This window comes from Phyllobates terribilis, unplaced genomic scaffold, assembly GCF_046119375.1.
Source record: "Phyllobates terribilis strain yellow unplaced genomic scaffold, ASM4611937v1 Scaffold_193__1_contigs__length_3613616, whole genome shotgun sequence".
Taxonomy (NCBI): Eukaryota; Metazoa; Chordata; class Amphibia; order Anura; family Dendrobatidae; genus Phyllobates; species Phyllobates terribilis.
Window position 1 is genome coordinate 780122 of NW_027362953.1, and position 23907 is coordinate 804028.

Consider the following 23907-nt stretch of genomic DNA (forward strand, 5'->3'; position numbering starts at 1 on the left):
ATTAAATCCGTCTTATAAAGCTACTGTGACCCCCACGTCTCTTCCACGGGGCATTGATATTACCTTTTTATTCCACTGCGACCTCCAGCACTCTTCCAATGAGCATTAAAACTGTCTTGTTAAGCTACTGTGACCTCCACGTCTCTTCAACGTGGTATTGATATTGTGTCTTTATTTCACTGCAACCTCCACCACTTTTCCAAGGGGCATTAATATTGTCTTTTTATTCCACTGCGACCTCCACCACTCTTCCAAGGGGCATAAAAACCATCTTCTTAATCTACTGTGATCTCCACATCTCTTCCACGGGGCATTGATATTTTCTTTTTTTTCCACTGCAACCTCCACCACTCTTCGAAGTGGCATTAAACCGTCTTTTTAAGCTACTATGACCTCCTCGTCTCTTCCACGGGGCATTGTTATTGTCCTTTTATTCCACTGCGACCTCCATCACTCTTCCAAGGGGCAATGATATTGTCTTTTTATTCCACTGCGACCTCCACCACTCTTGCAAGGGGCATAAAAACCATCTTGTTAATCTACTGTGATCTCCACATCTCTTCCACGGGGCATTGATATTTTCTTTTTTTTTCACTGCAACCTCCACCACTCTTCGAAGAGGCATTAAACTGTCTTTTTAAGCTACTATGACCTCCACGACTCTTCCACGGGGCAATGATATAGTCTTTTTATTGCACTGCGACCTTCACCACTCTTTCAATAGGCATTGATACTGAATTTTTATTGTACTGCGACCTCCACCACTCTTCCAAGTGGCATTAAAACCATATTTTTAAGCTACTGTGACCTCCTCGTCTCTTCCACGGGACTTTGATATTGTCTTTTTTTTCAACTGCGACCTCCACCACTCTTCCAAGGGGCAATGATATTGTCTTTTTACTCCACTGCTATATCCACCACTCTTCCAATGGGCATTAAAACTGTCTTGTTAAGCTATTGTGCCTTCAACGTCTCTTCCACGGGTCATTGATATTGTCTTTTTATTGCACTGAAACCTCCACCACTCTTACAAGTGGCATTAAAACCGTCTTTTTAATCTACTGTGACCTCCACATCTCTTCCAAGGGGCATTAAAACAGTCTTGTTAAACCACTCTGAACTCTACAGCTCTTGCAAGGGGCATTAAAACCATCTCATAAAGCTACTGTGACCGCCACGTCTCTTCCCCGGGCATTGACATTGCCTTTTTATTTCACTACGACCTCCACCACTCTTTCAAGGGGCATTAAAACCGTCTTGTTAAGCTACTGTGACCTCCACATCTCTTCCACGGGGTATTGATATTGTGTTTTTATTTCACTGCGACCTCCACCACTCTTCCAAGGGGCATTGAAATGATCAATTTATTAAAATGAGACCACCACTCTACCAAGCGTCAATAAAACCGTCTTGTTAAGACTACTTTGACCTCCACGTCTGTTCTACGGGGCATTGATATTGTCTTTTTCATCCACTGCGACCTCCCCCACTCTTCCAAGGGGCATTGATATTGTCTTTTTATTCCACTGCGACCTCCACCTGTAACGGGTCCGGGAGGCGGAACCTCTGAGCTACTATACAAGGGGGCGGCCCTTGTAAGGGAGCGGGTGGCAGTCTCTGGATGAACGGACAGGGAGATACGGCAAGTGATCAGGGCAGTCTCTGGGTGAACGGACAGGGAGATACGGCAAGTGATCAGGGCAGTCTCTGGGTAAGGGGTAGGTACGACCTGTGATGGCAGAGCCTCCGGGTAGGCTAGCAGGCAGATGGTAGATGGGTGCTCCCAGGTGAGCAAGCGAGAGTCTCTGGAATAGCAGGTGGTCACGGCACGTGACGGCGGAGCCTCAGGGCTGGCAGGCAGGCAGGTAACGGAGAAGCGCTCCCAGGTGAGCGGGCAAGAGTCTCTGGAATAGCTGGTGGTCACCGCACGTGACAACGGGACCTCCGGGCTGGCAAGCAGGCAGGTAACGGAGATGCGCTCCCAGGTGAGCGGGCAAGAGTCTCTGAGATAGCTGGTGATCACAGCACGTGACAACGGAGCCTCCGGGCTGGCAAGCAGGCAGGTAACGGAGAAGCGCTCCCAGGTGAGCGGGCAAGCTGGTCCAAAGACAGACTGACCGGAGTAGTAAAGCAGACCGTCGGACCTCAGACAAGCAGGCAGGTAGCTGATATGCGCTCCCAGGTGAGCGGGCAGGCTGGTCCTTAGACAGACTGACAGGAGTAGTAAGGCAGACCGTCGGACCTCAGACTGGCAGACAGGTAACAAGTATTCAGGCAGGAAACAGGCAGGTAACTGGCAGGAATCAGGCAGGTAACTGGCAGGTAACTGGCAACGGGACCTGAGGGCTGAAGCACAGGTGAGACACAGGTGCAAACAACATTGCTCGGGCACCTCCATTTTGGAGGAGGTGCCTTTTATATGATGAAGTCCTCCGGCCATTGGCCGGGGACTCTTTAGGGCGGCGCGCGCGGCCCCTTTAAGAGGAGGGGAGCGCGCGCGCGCGCGCCCTAAGCACAGGGGCCGGGAAGGAGCGCACGCCGAGAGCAGAGCAGGAGGAGGACGCCGGGACGGAGCGCGCGCTGACAGCAGAGCGGGGAGAGGACGCCGGGCAGGAGCGCGCGCTGACAGCAGAGCGGGGAGAGGACGCCGGGCATGGAGCAGAGCGGTGAGGGGAGCAGCGTCCCTGCCTAGCAGAGGGCAGGGACGCCAGCGCTACAGTACCCCCCCCTTTAGGCCCCCCCTTTTTTAGGCCAGACAGAAATTTAGCTAGGATGAGAGGGGCATGGATGTTCTCCCGGGGCTCCCACGTTCTCTCCTCAGGACCAAACCCCCTCCAATCTACCAGAAAAAAGGTCTTTCCTCTTACCCTTTTGCTGGCAAGAATGTTCTCTACCTCAAACTTGTCCTCAGCAGAAACCAGAGCAGGAGGCGTACCTGTAGACTTAGAAAAAGAGTTAAGTACCACAGGTTTGAGGAGAGATACATGGAAGGAGTTAGGGATCCGTAAGTTGGCCGGGAGTTTCAATTTATAGGCTACCGGGTTGATCTGACCGATGACCACCAGTGGGCCGATGAACCGAGACCCTAACTTATAGGAAGGGATCTTGAGTCGGACATATTTGGACGAGAGCCAGACTTTATCCCCAGGACGGAATTGAGGAGGGTCCATCGCTAAATGCTGCCAGGGGGCAGCAGGTACTGGCAGAGGAAGAAGGCGGCCGGCCGACAGGTGTCTCGGAACTTTGTTGCGGGCGCAGGACACACAGGCAGAAACAAAGTCCATAACATCCTTGTGCAGGTTAGGCCACCAGTAGTGTCGGGTAATAAGCTGGAGGGTCTTTTTCCGACCGGCGTGGTCAGCTAGTTTAGACGAATGACCCCAGTGTAGGATTCTCTCCCGATCAGGTACCGATACGAACGTCTTACCAGGAGGGAGACAATTTAGACTCACGGGAGCCACCTGCATTACTCTGGCGGGATCGATGGGGCAGTCACATGGTCTATGAGGTGGTGATGTCTCTGCCTCCTCCTTAACAAAGACATCAGCACTAGACCAATAAGGAATCGGAAGTCCAGGTAGATTAGCTGGGATAGGAGAGGGACGGACGGAATGGACGGGAACCAGGCAGGTTTTATGACAGGCCTGTCCCCAGTGAAGGACTTCTCCGGTTTGCCAGTCAAGCACGGGTGCATGTCTCTGGAGCCAAGGCAGACCTAGCAAGAGGGCGTGAGGGAGACCAGGCAGAACGTGAAAGGAGATACTCTCTGAATGCAGCATTCCCACCTGCAGAGTAATGGATTCGGTGATGAATTGGATGGGGCGAGGTAAGAGGCCCCCATCCACGGCAACAACAGACAAGGGTACAGCCAGAGGTTTGGTGGGGATGCGGAATTTCTCCACCAGGGACTGTGAAATAAGATTTCCGGCTGCTCCAGAGTCAAGTTGGGCTAGTTCGGAATAACGATTCTCCCCGCAGATGATTGAGACTGACAACAGCAGGGATGGAGAGGATTTATTTTTGTCTAGATCGACCCCTCTGAGTGAACCTAGATACAGGCGTTCTCCCGACCTCTCCGGGCAGGCACGGATCAGATGCTCCTTACTGCCACAGTAGAAGCAGCTCCCCTCGGCACGGCGGAAATCCTGACGGGATTTGACCATCTTGGTCTGGTCGACCTGCATAGGCTCAGGAGAGTGTACCTGGGGAGAAACGGAAGGAATGACGGGTTCCTGGAAAGTAGGAGCTAGACGTGGAATCCTTCTCTCACGGGTGACCTCTTTGGCACGCTCCTGGAACCGTAGGTCAATCCGGGTGGCAAGGGTTATTAGATCATCGAGAGTGGTAGGAATGTCCCGACCAGCAAGTTCATCTTTAATACGGCCGGACAGACCCTCCCAGAAGACGGATACCAGGGCTTCGTTATCCCAGGCCAGCTCCGAGGCAAGGGTACGGAACCGTATGGCATATTGGCCCACGGTGAGGCTTCCCTGACGGAGGCGAAGCAGAGAAGATGCGGATGAGGTCCTCCGTCCGGGTTCGTCGAAGGCTTTCCGGAAAGCCATGAGAAAGGCAGGCAAGTCGGACACCAGGGGATCTCCTCTCTCCCATAGAGGATTTAGCCAGGCCAGGGCCTCCCCGGTGAGATGGGACATGATAAAGGCAATTTTGGCTCGGTCGGAGTTAAACTGGTGGGATAATAGTTCAAAATGCAGGGTGCACTGATTTATGAAGCCCCGAGCCAGGACGGAGTCGCCTCCGAAGCGAGGAGGTGCAGAGAGCCGGGGTCCGGAAAAGGATACCATGGTACTGGCGGAGGTTGTTGGTGGATCAGACAGAGTGTTCAGGCGAGAATTAACATTCCGCAGGTGACCCAGGATGGTCTCCTGTTGGGACCTCTGACGGGACAGTTCAAGACAGAGGTCCGAGAGCGAGGGAGCTTGGGTGCCACCGGGTTCCATGGCCAGAGCAAACTGTAACGGGTCCGGGAGGCGGAACCTCTGAGCTACTATACAAGGGGGCGGCCCTTGTAAGGGAGCGGGTGGCAGTCTCTGGATGAACGGACAGGGAGATACGGCAAGTGATCAGGGCAGTCTCTGGGTGAACGGACAGGGAGATACGGCAAGTGATCAGGGCAGTCTCTGGGTAAGGGGTAGGTACGACCTGTGATGGCAGAGCCTTCGGGTAGGCTAGCAGGCAGATGGTAGATGGGTGCTCCCAGGTGAGCAAGCGAGAGTCTCTGGAATAGCAGGTGGTCACGGCACGTGACGGCGGAGCCTCAGGGCTGGCAGGCAGGCAGGTAACGGAGAAGCGCTCCCAGGTGAGCGGGCAAGAGTCTCTGGAATAGCTGGTGGTCACCGCACGTGACAACGGGACCTCCGGGCTGGCAAGCAGGCAGGTAACGGAGATGCGCTCCCAGGTGAGCGGGCAAGAGTCTCTGAGATAGCTGGTGGTCACAGCACGTGACAACGGAGCCTCCGGGCTGGCAAGCAGGCAGGTAACGGAGAAGCGCTCCCAGGTGAGCGGGCAAGCTGGTCCAAAGACAGACTGACCGGAGTAGTAAAGCAGACCGTCGGACCTCAGACAAGCAGGCAGGTAGCTGATATGCGCTCCCAGGTGAGCGGGCAAGCTGGTCCTTAGACAGACTGACAGGAGTAGTAAGGCAGACCGTCGGACCTCAGACTGGCAGACAGGTAACAAGTATTCAGGCAGGAAACAGGCAGGTAACTGGCAGGAATCAGGCAGGTAACTGGCAGGTAACTGGCAACGGGACCTGAGGGCTGAAGCACAGGTGAGACACAGGTGCAAACAACATTGCTCGGGCACCTCCATTTTGGAGGAGGTGCCTTTTATATGATGAAGTCCTCCGGCCATTGGCCGGGGACTCTTTAGGGCGGCGCGCGCGGCCCCTTTAAGAGGAGGGGAGCGCGCGCGCGCGCGCACTAAGCACAGGGGCCGGGAGGAAGCGCGCGCCGAGAGCAGAGCAGGAGGAGGACGCCGGGACGGAGCGCGCGCTGACAGCAGAGCGGGGAGAGGACGCCGGGCAGGAGCGCGCGCTGACAGCAGAGCGGGGAGAGGACGCCGGGCACGGAGCAGAGCGGTGAGGGGAGCAGCGTCCCTGCCTAGCAGAGGGCAGGGACGCCAGCGCTACACCACCACTCTTCCAAGGGGCATTAAAACTTTCTTGTTAATCTACTGTGACCTCCACGTCTCTTCCAAGGGGCATTGATATTGTCTCATTATTGCACTGTGACCTTCCCGAGTCTTCCAATGGGCAATAAAACCATCTTGTTAAGCTACTGTAAACTCCACATCTCTTCTAAGGGGCATTAAAACCATCTTGTTAAAGCACTCAGAACTTCACAGCTCTTCCATGGGGCATTAAAACCGTCTTATAAGGCTACTGTGACCTCCACGTCTCTTCCAAGGAACATTGATATTGCCTTTTTATTCCACTGCGACCTCCAGCACTCTTCCAATGAGCATTAAAACCATCTTGTTAAGCTACTGTGACCTCCACGTCTCTTCCACGTGGTGTTGATATTGTGTGTTTATTTCACTACAACCTCCACCACTTTTCCAAGGGGCATTGATATTGTCTTTTTATTCCACTGCGACCTCCACCACTCTTCCAAGGGGCATAAAAAACATCTTGTTAATCTACTGTGATCTCCACATCTCTTCCACGGGGCATTGATATTTTCTTTTTTTTCCACTGCAACCTCCAACACTCTTCGAAGTGGCATTAAACCGTCTTTTTAAGCTAATATGACCTCCACGACTCTTCCACGGGGCATTGATATTGTCTTTTTATTCCACTGTAACCTCCACCACTCTTCCAAGGGGCATTAAATCCTTCTTGTTAATCTACTGTGACCTCCACATCTCTTCCAAGGGGCATTAAAACCGTCTTGTAAAAACTACTCTGAACTCTACACCTCTTTCAAGCTGCATTAAAACCGTCTTGTTAAGCTACTGTGACCTCCAAATCTCTTCCACGGGGTATTGATATTGTGTTTTTATTTCACTGCGACCTCCAACACTCTTCCAAGGAGCATTGAAGTTATCTTTTTATTAAAATGAGACGTCCACCACTCTACCAAGGGTCATTAAAACCGTCTTGTTAAGACTACTGTGACCTCCACGTCTGTTACACGGGGCATTGATATTGTCTTTTTATTCCACTGCGACCTCCACCACTCTTCCAAGGGGCAATAAAACCTTCTTGTTAAGCTACTGTTACCTCCACGTCTCTTCCACGGGGCATTGATATTGTCTTTTTATTCTACTGCAACCTCTAAGACTTTTCCAAGGGGCAATAAAAGCGTCCTTTTAAGCAACTATAACCTCCACGTCTCTTCCACGGGGCAGTGATATTGTCATTAAATTCTACTGTGACCTCCGCCACTCTTCCAAGGGGCAATAAAATCATCTTGTTAAGCTTCTGTAACCTCCACATCTCTTCTAAGGGGCATTAAAACCATCTTGTTAAACCACTCAGAACTTCACAGCTCTTCCATGGGGCATAAAACCGTCTTATAAAGCTACTGTGACCTCCACGTCTCTTCCACAGGGCATTTATATTGCCTTTTTATTCCACTGCGACCTCCAGCACTTTTCCAAGGAGCATTAAAACCGTCTTGTTAAGCTACTGTGACCTCCACGTCTCTTCCACGTGTTGTTGATATTGTGTCTTTATTTCACTGCAACCTCCACCACTTTTCCAAGAGGCATTGATATTGTCTTTTTATTCCACTGCGACCTCCACCACTCTTCCAAGCGGCATAAAAACCATCTTGTTAATCTACTGTGATCTCCACCTCTCTTCCACGGGGCATTGATATTTTCTTTTTTTACCACTGCAACCTCCACCACTCTTCGAAGAGGCATTAAACCGTCTTTTTAAGCTACTATAACCTCCACGACTCTTCCACGGGGCATTGATATAGTCTTTTTATTCCACTGCGACCTTCACCACTCTTTCAATGGGCATTAAAACCATATTTTTAAGCTACTGTGACCTCCTCGTCTCTTCCACGGGACATTGATATTGTCTTTTTTTTCCACTGCGACCTCCACCACTCTTCCAAGGGGCAATGATATTGTCTTTTACTTCACTGCTATATCCACCACTCTTCCAATGGGCATTAAAACTGTCTTGTTAAGCTACTGTGCCTTCAAAGTCTCTTCCACGGGTCATTGATATTGTCTTTTTATTCCACTGTAACCTCCACCACTCTTCCAAGTGGCATTAAAACCGTCTTGTTATTCTACTGTGACCTCCACATCTCTTCCAAGGGGCATTAAAACCGTCTTGTTAAACCACTCTGAACTCTTCAGCTCTTGCAAGGGGCATTAAAACAGTCTTATAAAGCTACTGTGACCTCCACGTCTCTACCACGGGGCATTGACATTGCCTTTTTATTCCACTGCGACCTCCACCACTCTTTAAAGGGGCATTAAAACCGTCTTGTTAAGCTACTGTGACCTCCACATCTCTTCCACGGGGTATTGATATTGTGTTTTTATTTCACTGCGACCTCCACCACTTTTCCAAGGGGCATTGAAATTATCTTTTTATTAAAATAAGACCTCCACCACTCTACGAAGTGTCATTAAAACCGTCTTGTTAAGACTACTGTGACCTCCACGTCTGTTCCATGGGGCATTGATATTGTCTTTTTTATCCACTGCGACCTCCCCCACTCTTCCAAGGGGCATTGATGTTGTCTTTTTATTCTGCAGTGACCTCCACCACTTTTCCAAGGGTTAATAAACCGTCTTTTTAAGCTACTGTGACCTTCACGTCTCTTTCACGGGGCATTGATATTGTCTTTTTATTCCACTGTCACCTCCACCACTCTTCCAAGGGGCATTGATATTGTCTTTTTATTCCACTGCGACCTCCACCACTCTTCCAAGGGGCATTAAAACTTTCTTGTTAATCTACTGTGACCTCCACGTCTCTTCCAAGGGCATTGATATTGGCTTTTTATTCTACAGCGACCTCCAAGACTTTTTCAAGGGGCAAAAAAAACGTCCTGTTAAGCTACTGTAACCTCCACGTCTCTTCCACAGGGCAGTGATATTGTCTTAAAATTCTACTGCGACCTCCACCACTCTTTCATGGGGCATTAAAACCATCTTGTTAAGCTACTGTGACCTCCACTTCTCTTCCACGGGGTACTGATATTGTTTTTTTATTCCACTGCGACCTCCACCACTCTTCCAAGGGGCATAAAAACCGTTTTGTTAATCTACTGTGATCTCAACGTCTCTTCCACGGGGCATTTATATTTTCTTTTTATTCCACTGTAACCTCCACCACTCTTCCAACGGGCATTAAACCCTCTTGTTAAGCTGCTGTGACCTCCACGTCTCTTCCACGGGGCATTGATATCGTCTTTTTATTCCACTATTACCTCCACCACTCTTCCAAGGGGCATTAAAACCATCTTGTTAAGCTACTGTGACCTCAACGTCTCTTTCAAGGGGCATAAAAACCATCTCGTTAAACCACTCTGTACTCCACCGTTCGTCCAAGGGGTATTAAAACCTTCTTGTTAAGCTACTGTGACTTCCACATCTCTTTCATGGGGCATTGATATTGTCTTTTTATACCACTGCGACCTCCACCACTCTTCCATGGGACATTAAAACCTTCTTGTTAAGCTACTGTGACCTCCACGTCTCTTCCACCGGGCATTGAGATTGTCTTTTTATTCCACTGTAAACTCCACAACTTTTCTAAGGGGCATTAAAACCGTCTTGATAATCTGCTGTGACATCCACGTCTCTTCAAAGGGGCATTAAAACCATCTTGTTAAACCACTCAGAACTTCACAGCTCTTCCTTGGGGCATTAAAACCGTCTTATAAAGCTACTGTGACCTCCACGTCTCTTCCAAGGAACATTGATATTGCCTTTTTATTCCACTGCGACCTCCAGCACTCTTCCAAGGAGCATTAAAACCTTCTTGTTAAGCTACTGTGACCTCCACGTCTCTTCCACGTGGTATTGATATTGTGTCTTTATTTCACTGCAACCTCCACCACTTTTCCAAGGGGCATTGATATTGTCTTTTTATTCCACTGCGACCTCCACCACTCTTCCAAGGGGCATAAAAACCATCTTGTTAATCTACTGTGATCTCCACATCTCTTCCACGGGGCATTGATATTTTCTTTTTTTTCCACTGCAACCTCCAACACTCTTCAAAGTGGCATTAAACCGTCTTTTTAAGCTAATATGACCTCCACGACTCTTCCACGGGGCATTGATATTGTCTTTTTATTCCACTGCGACCTTCTCCACTATTTCAATGGGCATTGATATTGAATTTTTATTGTACTGCGACCTCCACCACTCTTCCAAGGGGCAATAAAACCATATTTTTAAGCTACTGTGACCTCCTCGTCTCTTCCACGGGGCATTGATATTGTCTTTTTATTCCACTGCGACCTCCACCACTCTTCCAAGGGGAAATTATATTGTCTTTTTACTCCACTGCCTTCTCCACCACTCTTCCAACGGGCATTAAAACTGTCTTGTTAAGCTACTGTGACTTCAACATCTCTTCCAAGGTGCATTAAAATCGTCTTGTAAAAAATACTCTGAACTCTACAGCTCTTGCAACGGGCATTAAAACTGTTTTATAAAGCTACTGTGACCTCCACGTCTCTTCCACGGGGCATTGATATTGACTTTTTTTTCCATTGTAACCTCCACCACTCTTCCAAGGGGCATTAAAACCGTCTTGTTAATCTACTGTGACCTCCACATCTCTTCCAAGTGGCATTAAAACCGTCTTGTAAAAACTACTCTGAACTCTGCAGCTCTTTCAAGCTGCATTAAAACCGTCTTGTTAAGCTACTGTGACCTCCAAATCTCTTCCACGGGGTATTGATATTGTGTTTTTATTTCACTGCGACCTCCAACACTCTTCCAAGGAGCATTGAAGTTATCTTTTTATTAAAATGAGACCTCCACCACTCTACCAAGGGTCATTAAAACCGTCTTGTTAAGACTACTGTGACCTCCACGTCTGTTACACGGGGCATTGATATTGTCTTTTTATTCTACAGCGACCTCCACCACTCTTCCAAGGGTTAATAAACCGTCTTTTTAAGCTACTGTGACCTTCACGTCTCTTTCACGGGGCACTGATATTGTCTTTTTATTCCACTGCGACCTCCACCACTCTTCCAAGGGGCAATATAACCTTCTTGTTAAGCTACTGTTACCTCCACGTCTCTTCCACGGGGCATTGATATTGTCTTTTTATTCTACTGCGACCTCTAAGACATTTCCAAGGGGCAATAAAACCGTCCTTTTAAGCAACTATAACCTCCACGTCTCTTCCACGGGGCAGTGATATTGTCATTAAATTCTACTGTGACCTCCACCACTCTTCCATGGGGCATTAAAACCATCTTGTTAAGCTACTGTGACCTCCACGTCTCTTCCAAGGGGCATTGATATTGTCTCATTATTCCACTGTGACCTTCCAGAGTCTTCCAAGGGGCAATAAAAACATCTTGTTAAGCTTCTGTAACCTCCACATCTCTTCTAAGGGGCATTAAAACCATCTTGTTAAAGCACTCAGAACTTCACAGCTCTTCCATGGGGCATTAAAACCGTCTTATAAAGCTACTGTGACCTCCACGTCTCTTCCATGGGGCATTGATATTGCCTTTTTATTCCACTGCGACCTCCAGCACTCTTCCAAGGAGCATTAAAACCGTCTTGTTAAGCTACTGTGACCTCCACGTCTCTTCCACGTGGTGTTGATATTGTGTGTTTATTTCACTACAACCTCCACCACTTTTCCAAGGGGCATTGATATTGTCTTTTTATTCCACTGCGACCTCCACCACTCTTCCAAGGGGCATAAAACACATCTTCTTAATCTACTGTGATCTCCACATCTCTTCCACGGGGCATTGATATTTTCTTTTTTTTCCACTAAAACCTCCACCACTCTTCGAAGTGGCATTAAACCGTCTTTTTGAGCCACTATGACCTCCACGACTCTTCCACGGGGCATTGATATTGTCTTTTTATTCCACTGCGACCTTCTCCACTGTTTCAATGGGCATTGATATTGAATTTTTATTGTACTGCGACCTCCACCACTCTTCCAAGGGGCATTAAAGCCATATTTGTAAGCAACTGTGACCTCCTCGTCTCTTCCACGGGGCATTGATATTGTCTTTTTATTCCACTGCGACCTCCACCACTCTTCCAAGGGGCAATGATATTGTCTTTTTACTCCACTGCCTTCTCCACCACTCTTCCAACGGGCATTAAAACTGTCTTGTTAAGCTACTGTGACTTCAACATCTCTTCCAAGGTGCATTAAAATCGTCTTGTAAAAAGTACTCTGAACTCTACAGCTCTTGCAACGGGCATTAAAACTGTTTTATAAAGCTACTGTGACCTCCACGTCTCTTCCACAGGGCATTGATATTGACTTTTTTTTCCATTGTAACCTCCACCACTCTTCCAAGGGGCATTAAAACCGTCTTGTTAATCTACTGTGACCTCCACATCTCTTCCAAGGGGCATTAAAACCGTCTTGTAAAAACTACTCTGAACTCTGCAGCTCTTTCAAGCTGCATTAAAACCGTCTTGTTAAGCTACTGTGACCTCCAAATCTCTTCCACGGGGTATTGATATTGTGTTTTTATTTCACTGCGACCTCCAACACTCTTCCAAGGAGCATTGAAGTTATCTTTTTATTAAAATGAGACCTCCACCACTCTACCAAGGGTCATTAAAACCGTCTTGTTAAGACTACTGTGACCTCCACGTCTGTTACACGGGGCATTGATATTGTCTTTTTATTCTACAGCGACCTCCACCACTCTTCCAAGGGTTAATAAACCGTCTTTTTAAGCTACTGTGACCTTCACGTCTCTTTCACGGGGCACTGATACTGTCTTTTTATTCCACTGCGACCTCCACCACTCTTCCAAGGGGCAATATAACCTTCTTGTTAAGCTACTGTTACCTCCACGTCTCTTCCACGGGGCATTGATATTGTCTTTTTATTCTACTGCGACCTCTAAGACTTTTCCAAGGGGCAATAAAACCGTGCTTTTAAGCAACTATAACCTCCACGTCTCTTCCACGGGGCAGTGATATTGTCATTAAATTCTACTGTGACCTCCACCACTCTTCCATGGGGCATTAAAACCATCTTGTTAAGCTACTGTGACCTCCACGTCTCTTCCAAGGGGCATTGATATTGTCTCATTATTCCACTGTGACCTTCCAGAGTCTTCCAAGGGGCAATAAAAACATCTTGTTAAGCTTCTGTAACCTCCACATCTCTTCTAAGGGGCATTAAAACCATCTTGTTAAACCACTCAGAACTTCACAGCTCTTCAATGGGGCATAAAAACCGTCTTATAAAGCTACTGCGACCTCCACGTCTCTTCCACGGGGCTTTTATATTACCTTTTTATTCCACTGCGACCTCCAGCACTCTTCCAAGGAGCATTAAAACCGTCTTGTTAAGATACTGTGACCTCCACGTCTCTTCCACGTGGTGGTGATATTGTGTCTTTATTTCACTGCAACCTTCACCACTTTTCCAAGGGGCATTGATATTGTCTTTTTATTCCACTGCGACCTCCACCACTCTTCCAAGCGGCATAAAAACCATCTTGTTAATCTACTGTGATCTCCACATCTCTTCCACGGGGCATTGATATTTTCTTTTTTTTCCACTGCAACCTCCACCACTCTTCGAAGAGGCATTAAGCCGTCTTTTTAAGCTACTATGACCTCCACGACTCTTCCACGGGGCATTGATATAGTCTTTTTATTCCACTGCGACCTTCACCACTCTTTCAATGGGCATTGATATTGAATTTTTATTGTACTGCGACCTCCACCACTCTTCCAAGGGGCATTAAAACCATGTTTTTAAGCTACTGTGACCTGCTCGTCTCTTCCACGGGACATTGATATTGTCTTTTTTTTCCACTGCGACCTCCACCACTCTTCCAAGGGGCAATGATATTGTCTTTTTAGTCCACTGCTATATCCACCACTCCTCCAATGGGCATTAGAACTGTCTTGTTAAGCTACTGTGCCTTCAAAGTCTCTTCCACGGGTCATTGATATTGTCTTTTTATTCCACTGTAACCTCCACCACTCTTCCAAGTGGCATTAAAACCGTCTTGTTAATCTACTGTGACCTCCACATCTCTTCCAAGAGGCATTAAAACCATCTTGTTAAACCACTCTGAACTCTACAGCTCTTGCAAGGGGCATTAAAACCGTCTTATAAACCTACTGTGACCTCCACGTCTCTACCACGGGGCATTGACATTGCCTTTTTATTCCACTGCGACCTCCACCACTCTTTAAAGGGGCATTAAAACCGTCTTATTAAGCTACTGTGACCTCCACATCTCTTCCACGGGGTATTGATATTGTGTTTTTATTTCACTGCCACCTCCACCACTCTTCCAAGGGGCATTGAAATTATCTTTTTATTAAAATGAGACCTCCACCACTCTACCAAGCGTCATTAAAACTGTCTTGTTAAGACTACTGTGACCTCCACGTCTGTTCAATGGGGCATTGATATTGTCTTTTTTATCCACTGCGACCTCCCCCACTCTTCCAATGGGCATTGATATTGTCTTTTTATTCTGCAGCGACCTCCACCACTTTTCCAAGGGTTAATAAACCGTCTTTTTAAGCTACTGTGACCTTCACGTCTCTTTCACGGGGCATTGATATTGTCTTTTTATTCCACTGTCACCTTTACCACTCTTCCAAGGGGCATTGATATTGTCTTTTTATTCCACTGCGACCTCCACCACTCTTCCAAGGGGCATTAAAACTTTCTTGTTAATCTATTGTGACCTCCACGTCTCTTCCAAGGGGCATTGGTATTGGCTTTTTATTCTACAGCGACCTCCAAGACTTTTTCAAGGGGCAAAAACACCGTCCTGTTAAGCTACTGTAACCTCCACGTCTCTTCCACTGGGCAGTGGTATTGTCTTTAAATTCTACTGCGACCTCCACCACTCTTCCATGGGGCATTAAAACCATTTTGTTAAGCTACTGTGACCTCCACTTCTCTTCCACGGGGTATTGATATTCTTTTTTAATTCCACTGCGACCTCCACCACTCTTCCAAGGGGCATAAAAAGCGTTTTGTTAATCTACTGTGATCTCAACGTCTCTTCCACGGGGCATTTATATTTTCTTTTTATTCCACTGTAACCTCCACCACTCTTCCAACGGGCATTAAACCGTCTTGTTAAGCTGCTGTGACCTCCACGTCTCTTCCACGGGGCATTGATATTGTCTTTTTATTCCACTATTACCTCCACCACTCTTCCAAGGGGCATTAAAACCATCTTGTTAAGCTACTGTGACCTCAAGGTCTCTTTCAAGGGGCATAAAAACCATCTCGTTAAACCACTCTGTACTCCACCGTTCGTCCAAGGGGTATTAAAACCTTCTTGTTAAGCTACTGTGACTTCCACATCTCTTCCATGGGGCATTGATATTGTCTTTTTATTCCACTGCGACCTCCACCACTATTCCGAAGGGCCATAAAACTGTCTTGATAAGCTACTGTGACCATCACGTCTCTTGCACAGTGCATTGATATTGTCTTTTTATTACACTGCGACCTCCACCACTCTTCGAAGGGGCATTAAAACCATCTTGTTAAGCTACTGTGACCTCCACATCTCTTCCACAGGGCATTCATATAGTCCTTTTATTCCACTGTAACCTCCACCACTTTTCCAAGGGGTACTAAATCCGTCTTGTTAAGCTACTGTGACCTCCACGTCTCTTCCACGTTCCATTGAAATTGACTTTTTATTCCATTGCGACCTCCACCACTCTTCCAAGGGGAATTAAAACCATCTTGTTAAGCTTCTGTGACCTCCACGTCCCTTCCTTGGGGCATTGATACTGTCTTTTTATTCCACTGCCACCTCCACCACTCTTGCAAGTGCATTAAAACTGTCTTGTTAAGCTACTGTGACCTCCACGTTACTTCCATGGGGCATTAAAACAGTCTTGTTAAACCACTCTGAACTCCAGCACTTTTCTAATCATCATTAAAACCGTCTTTTTAAGCTCCACTTCTCTTCCAATGGTCATTGATATTGTCTTTTTATTCCACTGCAACCTCCACCACTCTTTCAAGGGGCATGATATTGTCTTTTTATTCCACTGCGACCTCCAGCACTCTTCCAAGGGGCATTAAAACTGTCTTGTTAAGCTATTGTGACCTCCAAGTCTCTTTCATGGGGCATTGATTTTGTCTTTTTATTCCACTGTAACCTCCACCACTCTTCCAAGGGGCATTAAAACAATTTTGTTAAGCTACTGTGACCTCCACATCTCTTCCAAGGGGCATGTAGATTGTCTTTTAATTCCACTGCAAGCTCCAACACCCTTCCAAGGGGCAATAAAACCGTCTTGTTAAGCTACTGTGTCCTCCACGTCTCTTCCATGGGGCAGTGATATGATATTTTTATTCCACTGCGACGTCCACCACTCTACCAAGGGGCATTGATATTGATTTTTATTTCACTGCGACCTCCACCACTCTTCCAAGGGGAATAAAAACCGTCTTGTAAATCTACTCTGATTTCCACATCTCTTCCACGGGGCAATGATATTTTCTATTTATTCCACAGTAACCTCCACCACTCTTCCAAGGGGCATTAAAACATCTTGTTAAGATACTGTGACCTCCACGTCTCTTCCACGGGGCATTGATATTGTCTTTTTATTCCACTGTAACCTCCACCACTCTTCCAAGGGGCATTAAAACCATCTTGTTAAGCTACTGTGACCTCCACATCTCTTCCATGGGGCATTGATATTGTCTTTTTATTCCACTGCGGCCTACACCACTCTTCCAAGGGCCAATAAAACTGTCTTGTTAAGCAACTGTGACCATCACGTCTTTTGCACTTTGCATTCTTATTGTCTTATTATTACTCTGCGACCTCCACCATTCTTTGAAGGGGCATTAAAACCGTCTTGTTAAGCTACTGTGACCTCCATGTCTCTTACACAGGGCATTCATATTGTCTTTTTATTCGACTGTAACCACCACCACTTTTCGAAGGGGCATTGAATCCGTCTTGTTAAGCTACTGTGACCTCTACGTCTCATCCAAGGGGCATTAAAATCATCTTATTAAACCACTCTGAACTCCACAGCTCTTCCAAGGGGCATTAAAACCGTCTTGTTAAGCTACTGTGACCTCCATGTCTCTTCCACCGGGCATTGATATTGTCTTTTATTTCCACTGCAACCTCCACCACTATTCCAAGGGGCATTGATATTGTCTTTTTATTCCACTGCGACCTCCACCACTCTTCCAAGGGGCATTAAAATCATCTTATTAAACCACTCTGAACTCCACAGCTCTTCCAAGGGGCATTAAAACCGTCTTGATAAAACTACTGTGACCTCCATGTCTCTTCCATGGGGCATTGATATTGTCTTTTTATTCCACTGCGACTTCCACTACTCTGCCATGGGGCATTAAAACCATCTTGTTAAGCTACTGTAACCTCCACGTCTCTTCTATGGGGCATTGATATTCTCTTTTTGTTCAACTGTTACCTCCACCACTCTTCCAATGGGCATTAAAACCATCTAGTTAAGATACTGTGACCTCCACATCTCTTCCAAGGGGCATTAAAACCGTCCTGTTAATCTACTGTGAATTCCACATTTCTTAAAAGGGGCATTAATACCGTCTTGTTAAACAACTCTGAACTCCACAGCTCTTCCAAGGTGCATTAAAACGTATTGTTAAGCTACACTAACCTTCACATCTCTTCCACAGAGCATGGATATTGTCTTTTTATTCCACTCTAACCTCCACCAATCTTCCAAGGGGCATTAAAACCGTCTTGTTAAGCTACTGTGACCTCCACGTCTCTTCCAAGGGGCATAAAAACCATCTTGTTAAACCACTCTGAACTCCACAGCTCTTCCAAGAGGCATAAAAACCATCTTGTTAAGCTACTGTGACCTCCACAACTCTTCCAAGGGGCATTAAAACTGTCTTGATAAAACTACTGTGACCTCCCCGTCTATTCCACGGGGCATTCATATTGTCTTTTTATTTCACACAGAACTCCACCAGTCTACCAAGAGGCAATAAAACTGTCTTGTTAAGCTACTGTGACCTCCAAGTCTCTTCCACGGGGGCATTGATATTGTCTTTTTAATCCACTGTATCCTCCACCACTTTTCCAAGTGGCATTAAAATATCTTGTTAAGCTACTGTGACCTTCACGTCTCTTCCACGGGGCATTGATATTGTCTTTTTATTCCACTGTATCCTCCACCACTTTTCCAAGTGGCATTAAAACGTCTTGTTAAGCTACTGTGACCTCCACATCTCTTCCACGGGGCATTGATATTGTCTTTATATTCCACTGCGACATCCACCACTTTTCCAAGGGGCATTGATATTGTCTTTTTATTCCACCACAACCTCCACCACCCTACCAAGGGGCATTAAAACCGTCTTGTTAAGCTTCTGTGAACTCCACGTCTCTTTCACGGTGCATTGATATTGTCTCTTAATTCCACTGTAATCTCCATCACTCTTCCAAGAGGCATTGAAATCATCTTGTTAAGCTACTGTGACCTCCACGTCTATTCAAAGGGGCATTAAAACCATCTTGTTTATCCACTCTGAACTCCACAGCTCTTCTTATAAAGCTACTGTGACCTCAACTTCTCTTCCACGGGGCATTGATATTGGCTACCTCCATTACTCTTCCAAGGGGCATTAAAACCATCTTGATAAGCTACTGTGAACTCCACTTCTCTTCCACGGGGTATTGATATTGTCTTTTTATTTTACTGCGACCTCCACAACTAATCCAAGGGGCATTGATATTGTCATTTTAATCCAATGAGAACACCACCACTCTTCCAAGGGGCATTGATATATTTTTTTTATTCCACTGTAACCTCCACCACTCTTCCAAGGGGCATTAAACCGTCTTGTTAAGCTACTGTGACCTCCACGTCTCTTCCACGGGGCATTAAAACCGTCTTGTTAAGCTACAGTGACCTCCACGTCTTTTCCACGGGGCAATGATATTGTCTTTTTATTCCAATAAGACCTTCACCACTCTTCCAAGGGGCATTAAAACCGTCTTGTTAATCTACTGTGACCTCCACGTCTCTTCCAAGGGGCAGTGATATTTTCTTTTTATTCCACTGCGACCTCCAACACTCTTCCATGGGGAATAAAAGCCGTCTTGTTAAGCTACACTGACCGCCATGACTCTTCCACGGGGCAGTGATATTGTCTATTTATTCCACTGCGACCTCCACCACTCTTCCAAGGGGCATTAAAAACGTCTTGTTAAGCTACACTTACCTCCACGTCTCTTCAACGGGGCATTGATATTGTCTTTTTATTCCACTGCGACCTCCAACACACTTCCAAGAGGCATTAAAACCATCTTGTTAAACCACTCTGAGCTCCTCAGCTCTTCCAAGTGGCTTTAAAACCGTCTTGTTAAGCTGCAATGACCTCCACGTCTCTTCCACGTGGCATTGATATTGTCTTTTTATTCCACAGCGACATCCACCACTCTTCCAAGGGGCATTAAAACCATCTTGTTAAGCTTCTGTGACATCCATGTCTCTTCCACAGGGCATTGATATTGTCATTTTATTCCAATGCGAAACCAACCATTCTTGCAAGTGGCATTAAAACTGACTTGTCAAGCTACTGTGACCTACACGTCTCTTCCCCGGGGCATTGATATTGTCAATATATTCCACAGCGACATCCACCACTACTCCAAGGGGCATTAAAACTGTCTTGTTAAGCAACTGTGACCACCACGTCTCTTTCATGGGGCATTGATATTGTCTTTTTATTCCAATGCGACCCCAACCATTCTTCCAAGTGGCATTAAAACCGTCTTGTTAAGCTACTGTGACCTCTACGTATCTTCCACGGGGCATTGATATTGTCTATTTATTCCACAGCGACATCCACCACTCTTCGAAGAGGCATTAAAACCACCTTGTTAGACTACTGTGACCTCCACGTCTCTTCCTCGGGGCATTGTTATTGTTTTTTTATTTCACTGTAACCTCCACCACTCTTCCAAGGGGCATTAAAACTGTCTTGTTAAGCTACTGTTACCTCCACGTCTCTTCCACGGGGCATTGATATTGTCTTTTTATTCCATTGCGACCTCCACCACTCTCCCAAGGGGTATTGATATTGTCTTTTTATTCCTCTGCGACCTCCATTATTCTTCCAAGGGGCATTAAAACCGTCTTTTTAAGCTTCGATCTCCACGTCTCTTCCAAGGGCCATAGATATTGTCTTTTTATTCCACTGTAACCTCCACCACTCTTCCAAGGGGCATTAAAACCGGATTGTTAAGCTACTGTGACCTCCACGTCTCTTCCAATGGGCATTAATATTGTCCTTATATTCCATTGCGACCTCCACCACTCTTCCAAGGGTCATTGATATTGTCTTTTTATTCCATTGCGACCTTCACCAATCTTCGAAGGGGCATTAAAACCATCTTGTTAAGCTACTGTGATCTCCACGTCTCTTCCACGGGGCATTGATATTGTATTTTTATTCCACTGTAGCCTCCATCACTCTTCCAATTGGCATTAATACCGTCTTGTTAAGCTACTGTAAACAATGGTGCAGCGGTCTCAGGGAGCGCCAAAGGAATACTGGACAATTTAAGAGATGGCAACCGACTTTTATTCTTCCTCCACTGCCACTGCCACAACACGTTTCAACGGTCTAAGCCATCTTCATCAGGTGGAGATGGCTTAGACCGTTGAAACACGTTGTGGCAGTGGTATTGGAGGAAGAATAAAAGTTGGTTGCCATCTATTAAATTGTCCAGTATTCATTTGGCACTCCCTGAGACCGCTGCACCATTGTTTACTTGTTAAATATCTCCATACGGAGCTAAAGCGGCAGGAGCAGCCGGGCATATTTGGATGTTTGAGGACCTGCGGTTATCCAGCCACCGGGTTAAACTACTGAGGACCTGCGGTGATGTGGTATCTGGTCCAGCAGGATCGTGTGACCACTTGAGGAGCACGGAGTTGCGAGGCAAACACCGACAGGGTGGTACTACAAATAGAGGTGACCCGGAGCCTCATTAATCACACGCTTAATCTTGGTTGTGTAGACGTACACAACCATTACAGGTGAGTGCAGTGGCACTTTTTAAATTATATAAATAGCCCTGTGAGTCTACACATGCGCCCTTTCTTTTCTTTTCACTTGTTAAGCTACTGTGACCTACATATCTCTTCCATGGGGCATTAAAACCATCTTGTTAAACTACTTTGAAATCCACAGCTCTTCCAACGGGCATTAAAGCGTATTGGAAAGCTATGGTGAACTCCCCGTCTCTTCCACGGGGCATTGGTATTGTATTTTTATTCAACAGACCTCCACCACTCTTCAAGTTGCATTAAAACTGTCTTGTTAAGCTACTGTGACCTCCACGTCTCTTACACGGACCATTGATATTGTCTTTTATTTCCACTCCGACCTCCACCACTCTTCGAGGGGCATTAAAACCGTCTCGTTAAACCACTCTGTACACCACAGCTATTCCAAGGGGCATTAAAACCGTCTTATAAAGCTTCTGTGACCTCCACGTCTCTTACTCGGGGCATTGATATTGTCTTTTTTTTCCACTGCAACCTCCACCACTATTCAAAGGGGCATTGATATTGTCTTTTTATTCTACAGCGACCTCCATCACTCTTCCAAGGGGCATTAAAACTGTCTTGATAAGACACTGTGACCTCCACGTCTCATCCACGGGGCATTCATATAGTCTTTTTATTCCACTGTAACATCCACCACTTTTCCAAGGGGCATTAAATACATCATGTAAGCTAATGTGACCTCCACGTCTCATCCAAAGGGCATTAAAACAGTCTTGTTAAGCTGCTGTGACCTCCACATCTCTTCCACAGGGCATTGATATTGTCTTTTTACTCCACTGCCACCTCCACCACTCTTCCAAGGGGCACTTAAACAGTCTTGTTAAGCTACTGTGACCTCCATATCTCTTACATGGGGCATTGATATTGTTTTTTCATTCCACTGCCCCTACCACCACTCTTCCAAGGGGTAAAAAAAACCGTCTTGTTAACCTACTGTGACCTCCACGTCTCTTCCACGGGGCATTGATATTGTCATTTTATTCCACTGCGACCTCCACCACACTTCCACGGGGCACTAAAACCGAAATGTGAAGATACTGTGACCTCCACGTCTCTTAAACGGGGCATTGATATTGTCTTGTTATTCCACTGCGACCTCCATCACTCTTCCAAGGGTCATTGATATTGTCTTTTTATTCCATTGCGACCTTCACCAATCTTCCAAGGGGCATTAAAACCACATTGTTAAGCTACTGTGATCTCCACGTCTCTTCCACGGGGCATTGATATTGTACTTTTATTCCACTGTAACCTCCACCACTCTTCCAATTGGCATTAATACCGTCTTGTTAAGCTACTGTGACCTACATGTCTCTTCCAAGGGGCATTAAAACCATCTTGTTAAACTACTTTGAAATCCACAGCTCTTCCAAGGGGCATTACAAGCGTCTTGGTAAGCTATGGTGACCTCCCCGTCTCTTCCACGGGGCATTGGTATTGTATTTTTATTCAACAGACCTCCACCACTCTTCAAGTTGCATTAAAACTGTCTTGTTAAGCTCCTGTGACCTACACGTCTCTTCCACGGAGCATTGATATTGTCTTTTATTTCCACTCCGACCTCCACCACTCTTCGAGGGGCATTAAAACCGTCTTGTTAAACCACTCTGTACACCACAGCTATTCCAAAGGGCATTAAAACCGTCTTATAAAGCTTCAGTGACCTCCACGTATCTTACTCGGGGCATTGATATTGTCTTTTTTTTCCACTGCAACCTCCACCACTATTCAAAGGAGCATTGATATTGTCTTTTTATTCTACTGCGACCTCCATCACTCTTCTAAGGGGCATTAAAACTGTCTTGATAAAACTACTGTGACCTCCACGTCTCTTCCATGGGGCATTGATATTGTCTTTTTATTCCACTACGACCTCCACTACCCTTCCAAGGGGCATTGATATTGTCTTTTTACTCCACTGCAACCTCCACCACTATTCCAAGGGGCATTGATATTGTCTTTTTATTCCACTGCGACTTCCACTACTCTGCCAAGGGCATTAAAACCGTCTTGTTAAGCTACTGTAACCTCCACGTCTCTTCCATTGGGCATTGATATTCTCTTTTTGTTCAACTGTTACCTCCACCACTCTTCTAAGAGTCATTAAAACCATATAGTTAAGCTACTGTGACCTCCACGTCTCTTCCAGGGGCATTAAAACCATCTTGTTAATCTACTGTGACTTCCACATCTCTTAAAAGGGGCATTAAAACCGTCTTGTTAAACAACTCTAAACTCCACAGCTTTTCCAAGGGGCGTTAAAACGTCTTGTTAAGCTACACTTACCTCCACATCTCTTCCTCGGAGCATGGATATTGTCTTTTTTTTCCACTGTAAGCTCCACTACTCTTCCAAGGGGCATTAAAACCATCTTGTTAAGCTACTGTGACCTCCACGTCTCTTCCAAGGGGCATAAAAACCATCTTGTTAAACCACTCTGAACTCCACAGCTCTTCCAAGGGGCATTAAAACCGTCTTGTTAAGCTACTGTGACCTCCATAAATCTTCCACGGGGCATTGATATTGTCTTTTTATTCCACTGCGTCCTCCACCCCTCTTCGAAGGGGAATTAAAACCATATCGATAAGACAATGTGACCTCCACATCTCATCCACGGGGCATTCATATAGTCTTTTTATTCCA